Source organism: Colobus angolensis, unplaced genomic scaffold, assembly GCF_000951035.1.
Source record: "Colobus angolensis palliatus isolate OR3802 unplaced genomic scaffold, Cang.pa_1.0 Scaffold454, whole genome shotgun sequence".
Lineage (NCBI taxonomy): Eukaryota > Metazoa > Chordata > Mammalia > Primates > Cercopithecidae > Colobus > Colobus angolensis.
This window is the reverse complement of record NW_012117977.1, coordinates 474,274-480,782: the sequence shown is the minus strand read 5'-3', so window position 1 is coordinate 480,782 and position 6,509 is coordinate 474,274. Positions and strand designations below refer to the sequence as shown.

Here is a 6,509-nt window from a genome sequence, read left to right as displayed (position 1 = left end):
GTACGAATTTATTCCTGGCCTCTCTGTTATGTTCCATTGGTCTGTGTATCTCCTTTTGTACCAGTACCATGCTGTTTTGGTTACTATAGCCTTGTAGTATTATATAATTTGAAGTTGAGGAAAATAATGCCTCCAGATTTGTTCATTTTGATTATGATTGCTTTGGATATTTGGGGTCATTTTTAGTTCCATTATGAATCTTAGGACTGTTTTTTCTAGCTCTGTGAAAAATGAAGTTGGCATTTTGATAGGAATTGCATTGAATCTGTAGATTGCTTTGACAGTATGGTCATTTTTACAATATCGATTCTTCCAATCCATGAGCATGGTATCCATTTCCATTTGTTTGTGTCATCTATGATTTCTTTCTGCAGTGTTTTTTAGTTCTCCTTGTAGAGATCTTTTACATCCTTGCTTAAATATATTCCTAGTTATTATATTTTTTGTAGCTACTGTAAATGGGATTGAGTTCTTGATTTGATTCTCAGTTTGGTCACTGTTGTTGTATAGCAGTGCTACTGATTTGTGCACATTGATTTTGTACTATACTGAATTGAGACTTTACTTACTTCACTTATCATACCTCGGAGTCTTTTGGGGGAGCCTTTAGGGTTTTCTAGGTATATGATCATATCATGGGCAAACAGCAATAGTTTGGCTTCCTGTTTTCCTATTTGAATGCCCTTTATTTCTTTCTCTTGCCTGATTGCTCTATGACTTCCAGTACTATGTTGAATAGAAGTGGTGAAAGTGGATGTCCTTGTCTTGCTCTAGTTCTTAGTGAGAATTTTCAATTTTTCCCCATTCAGTATGATGTTGACTGTGGGTATGTCATATATGGCTGCTATTATTTTGATGTTTGTCCCTTCTATGCTTGTTTGTTAAGGGTTGTTAAACATAAAGAGATGGTGGATTTTGTTGAATTCTTTTTTTCTGTGCCTATTGAGATGATCATATGGTTTTTGTTTTTAATTCTGTTTATGTGGTGAATCACATTTATTGACTTGAGTATGCTGATCCATCACTTCATCTCTGGGATGAAACACACTTGATCATGGTGAATTATCTTTTGGATGTGCTGTTGGATTTGGGTTGCTAGTATTTCGTTGAGGATTTTTTTGCATTTATATTTTTCATAGATATTGGCCTGTAGTTTTGCTGTTGTTGTTGTGTCCTTTCTTGGTTTTGGTATCAGTGTGATACTGGCTTCATAGAATGAGTTAGGGAGGATTCCCTCCTTCTAAGTGTTTTGAATAGTTTCAGTAGGATTGGCATCAATTCTTCTTTGAATGTCTTATAGAATTCAGCTGTGAATCCTTGTGGTCCACCTGGGCTTTTGTTGTTGTTGCTGTTGTGGGCAGTGGTTTCTTTTCTTTAAATTACTGATTAAATTTTACTGCTTGCTGTTGATCTGTTCAGGATTTCTATTTCTTCTTGATCAAAGCTAGGGGGATTGTATGTTTCCAGGAGTTTATTCATTTCTTCTAGATTTTCTGGTTTATGTGCGTAGAGGTTTCCACAATAGTCTTGAATGATCCTTTGTATTTCTGTGGAGTCAGTTGTAAAGTTTACCATTTCATTTCTTTTTTTTGCCAATTTTAAATAGTTTTATTTAAGACTTTGCATTTTTCCACATACAATAGTGTTTATAAAGTGCAATGTTATATCCTTCCCCTGTGCATATGTTCCATATTCAAGTATTGAGAATACCCAGTAACTTACTATAGCAGCTGAACTTTTTAAAACTGCCACAGAATATGCTACAAATTTAGGTCCTTCAATATTTTAAATGTGTGGAACAATGCTACATCTATACTTGTGGTGACTTAATCAACCTCTTCAATGGTGAGCCCTGAGGAAGCACCACCAGAGGGAGGAGCTCCACCACCAGGGAATCCCCCAGGCATTCCTCCTGGCTTGCCTCCTGCACTCGGGTACAGCTTGGTAATGATGGGGTTGCAGACTTTCTCCAGCTCTTTCTGCTGATGTTCAAATTCTTCCTTCTCAGCAGTCTGATTCTTATTGAGCCAGTTGATAATTTCATTATACTCGTGCAGAATCTTCTGTTTGTCTTCATCGTTAATCTTGCCTTGAATTTTCTCATCTTTGAGAGTTACTTTCATGTTGAATTCACAGGAGTCAAGTGAATTCTTGGATGACACTTTGTCCCTCTGCTTCTTATCTTCAGCTTTGTACTTCTCAGCTTCCTGGACCATATGTTCAATGTCTTCCTTGCTCAAATGGCCCTTGTCATTAGTGATAGTAATCTTATTCTTTTTTCTTGTACTCTTGACCACAGCAGAGACATTGAGGATGCCATTGGCATCAGTGTCAAAAGTGACTTCAATCTGAGGAACACCTCGGAGTGCAGGAGGTATGCCTGTGAGTTCAAACTTGTCAAGCAGGTTGTCATCCTTGGTCATGGTATGCTCACTTTCATAAACCTGAATAAGCACACCAGGCTGGTTGTCAGATTAGGTAGTGAAGGTCTGTGTCTGCTTGGTAGGAATGGTAGTAGTATGTTTGAGGTTGGTCATGACTCCACCAGCAGTTTCAATACCAAGGGAAAGAGGAGTGACATCCAAGAGCAGCAAATCTTGAACATTTTCAGACATGTCTCCAGACAGGATGGCTGCCTGGACAGCTGCACCATAAGCAACAGCTTCATCAGGGTTGATGCTCTTATTCAGTTATTTTTCATGGGAGAAGTCTTGGAGAAGCTTCTGAATCTTGGGGATATGAGTAGAAATACCAACCAGGACAATACTGTGAATCTGTGACTTGTCTAGTTTGGCATCTCGAAGGGCTTTCTCTACCAGGTCCAGGGTTCTACGGAACAGGTCAGCATTCAATTCTTCAAATCAGGCATGGGTACTGGAGGTATAGAAGTTGATTCCTTCAGAGAGAGAATCGATCTCAGTACTGACATGGGTGCTGGAAGAGAGAGTACTCTTAGCTCGTTCACAAGCAGTACGGAGGCGTCTTACAGCCCTCTTGTTCTCACTGATGTCCTTCTTGTGTTTGTGCTTGAACTCAGCAATAAAACAGTTGACCATTCGGTTGTCAAAATCTTCTTCACCCAAGTGGGTGTCTCTGGCTGTAGATTTGGCCTCAAAGATTCCATCCTCAGTATTGAGGATTGGCACATCAAAAGTGCCGCCTCCCAGGTCAAAGATCAGCATGTTTCTTTCTGCTCTAACCTTTTTGTCTAAGCTGTAAGCAATAGCATCAGCAGTTGGTTCATTAATAATTCTAAATACATTGAGACCAGCAATAGTTCCAGCATCTTTGTTAGCCTGATGCTGAGTCATTAAATTAAGCCGGCACTGTGAACACAGCATTAGTAATAGTTTTCCCAAGGTAGGCTTCTGCAATTTCCTTCATCTTTGTCAGAACCATAGAGGACACCTCCTTTTGGGTAGAAGCTTTTGGTCTCTCCCTTGTATTCTACTTGGACCTTAGGCCTGCCAGCATCATTCACCACCATGAAGGGCCAATGCTTCATATCAGATTGGACAACAGCATCATCAAATCTGCGTCCAAATAGATGTTTGGCATCAAAAATCGTGTTGGTGGGGTTCATTGCAACTTGATTCTTTGAGGCATCACCAATCAATCGTTCAGTGTCTGTAAAGGTGACATAGCTTGGAATGGTTCGGTTTCCCTGATCATTGGCGATTATCTCTATTTTTCCCTGCTGGAAAACACCCACACAAAAGTATGTAGGGCCAAGAGCCATACCAACTGCAGGTCCCTTCGACATGGTTGCTGGCATGCAGGGCTGGCTGCAACAACAAAGAAAGCCACAGGAACCCTGAGAGCTGCAAGCAAGCTCAATGAGCTACAGTTTCATTTCAAATTGAACTTATTTGAATCTTCTCTCTTCTTTTCTGGGTTTATCTAGTTACTGGGCTATACATTTTCTTCGTTTTTTCTGAGAACCAACTTTATGTTTTATTCATTTTTTTGCTTTCAATTTCATTTAGTTCTGCTTTAATATTTGTTATTTTTTTCTTTTGCTAACTTTGGGTTTGATTTGTTCTTGTTTCTCTAGTTCCTTGAGGTGTAACAGTAAGTTGTCTATTTGTTATCTTTCTGTCTTTTTGATGTAGGCATTTAGCACTGTAAACACTCCTCTAGCCGTGCTTTTGCTGTATTCCTGAAGTTTTGATAACTTGTCACTGTTATTCATTTTGAAAAAATTCTTAACTTTCAATTTGATTTCATTATTAACCCACAAATTATTCACAAGCATATTGTTTAATGTCCATTTATTTGTAGTCTTGAGGGTGCCTTTTGGCATTGATTTCTAGTTTTATTCTACTGTGATCTGAGAAGATACTAGATATTATTTTAATTTTTTAAAATTTTATTAAGATTTGTTTTGTGGGTGAGGTGGCTAGCAAGATGGCCACATAGGAACAGCTCTGTCTGCAGCTCCCAATGAGATCAAATGCAGAAAGTGAGTGATTTCTGCATTTCCAACTGAGGTACCCAGCTTATCTCATTGGGACTGGTTAGACAGTGGGTGCAGCCCACAGAGGGAAAGTCAAAGCAGGGTGGGGCATCACCTCACCCTGGAAGTGCAAGGGGTTGTGGAACTCCCTTCCCTAGCCAAGGGAAGCCGTGAAGGACTGTGCCATGAGGAATGGTGCATTCCAGCCCAGATACTATGCTTTTCCCATGGTCTTCACAACCTGCAGAACAGGAAAGTCCCTCGGGTGCCTACACCACCAGGGCCCTGGGTTTCAGGCACAAAATTGGTGGCCGTCTGGGCAGACACTGAACTAGCTGCAGGAGTTTTTTTTTTTTCATACCCCAGTGGCACCTGGAATGCCAGCAAGACAGAACCATTCACTCCCCTGAAAAAGGGGCTGAAACAAAGGAGTCAAGTGGTCTAGCTCAGCGGATCCCATTCCCATGGAGCCTAGCAAGCTAAGATCCACTGACTTGAAATGCTTGCTGCCAGCACAGCAGTCTGAAGTCGACCTGGGATGCTCAAGCTTGGTGGGGGGAGGGGTGTTTGCCATTACTGAGGCTTCAGTGGGCAGCTTTCCCCTCACAGGGTAAACAAAGCCACTGGGAAGTTTGAACTGGGCAGGGCCCAGTGCAGCTTGGCAAAGCTGCTGTAGCCAGACTGCCTCTCTAGATTTCTCCTCTCTGGGCAGAGCATCTCTGAAAGAAAGGCAGCAGCCCCAGTCAGGGGCTTATAGATAAAACTCCCATCTCCCTGGGACAGAGCACCTGGGGGAAGGGGCAGTTGTTGTGGGCACAGGTTAAGCAGACTTAAACGTTCTTGCCTGCTGGCTCCGAAGACAGCAGCAAATCTCCCAGCACAGAGCTCGAGCTCTGCTAAGGGAGAGACTGCCTCCTCAAGTGGGTCCCTGACCCCCGTGCCTCCTGACTGGTAGACACCTCCCAGCAGGGGTCAACAGACACCTCATACAGGAAAGCTCTAGCTGGCATCTGGCAGGTGCCCCTCTGGGATGAAACTTCCAGAGGAAGGAACAGGCAGCAATCTTTGCTTGCATCCTCTGCTGGTGATACCCAGGTAAACATGGTCTGGAGTGGACCTCCAGCAAACTCCAGCAAAACTACAGCAGAGGGGCCTGACTGTTAGAAGGGAAACTAACAAACAGAAAGGGATAGTATCAATGTCAACAAAAAGGACATCCACACCAAAACCCCATCTAAAGGTCACCAACATCAAAGACCAAAGGTAGATATAAGCCATTGTAACTGGAGTCTCATTGTAATTTTGATCTGCTTTTCTTCAATGACCAGTGATGTTGAGCACCTTTTCATATGTCTGTTTGCTATTTGTATGTTCTTTTGAGAAATGTCTATTCATTTTTTTTGCCTATTTTTTAGTCATACTATTAGATTTTTTCTATAGTGTTGATTCAGCTCATCATGTAGTCTGTTTATTAATCCCTTGTCAAATGGGTAATTTGAAAATATTTTCTCCCATTCTGTGGGATGTTTCTTTAATTTATTAATAGTTTTCTTAGCTGTGCTGAAGCTTTTTAATTTTATGTGATCTCATTTGTTCATTTTTGCTTTGCTTGCCTGTACTAGTAGGACATTACTCAAGAAATTTTTGTCCACATCAATGTCCTGGAGATTTTCCCTAAGGTTTTGTTCTAGCAGTTTCATAGTTGTGGGCCTTAGATTTAAGACTTTAATCCATTTTGATTTTTTTTTGTATATGGTGAGAAATACATATCTAGTTTCATTCTTCTGCATATGAATATCCAGTTCCCCAGCACCATTTATTGAAGGGACTGTCTTTTCCCCAATGTATGTTCTCAACATCTTTGTCAAAAATGAGTTCACTATAGGTGTGTGGATTTATTTTGGGGTTCTATATTCTGTTTCATTGGTCTATGTGTCTGTTTTTGTGCCAGTGTTGTGCTGTTTCAGTCACTATAGCTAGGTAATACAACTTGAAGTCAGATAATGTGATTCCTCCAGTGTTGTGGGAAGTCAGGGACCCCGAATGGAGGGAC

The 6,509-nt window shown here is 41.1% G+C and overlaps 1 pseudogene across 1 annotated transcript; it reads right to left on the bottom strand.

Moving 5' to 3' along the window:
• Positions 1 to 1,583: 1,583 nt before the first annotated feature.
• Positions 1,584 to 3,976, bottom strand: LOC105523208 (annotated as a pseudogene). The gene has a single exon (XR_001003554.1). The product of XR_001003554.1 is annotated as a heat shock cognate 71 kDa protein pseudogene (transcript).
• Positions 3,977 to 6,509: the final 2,533 nt, after the last annotated feature.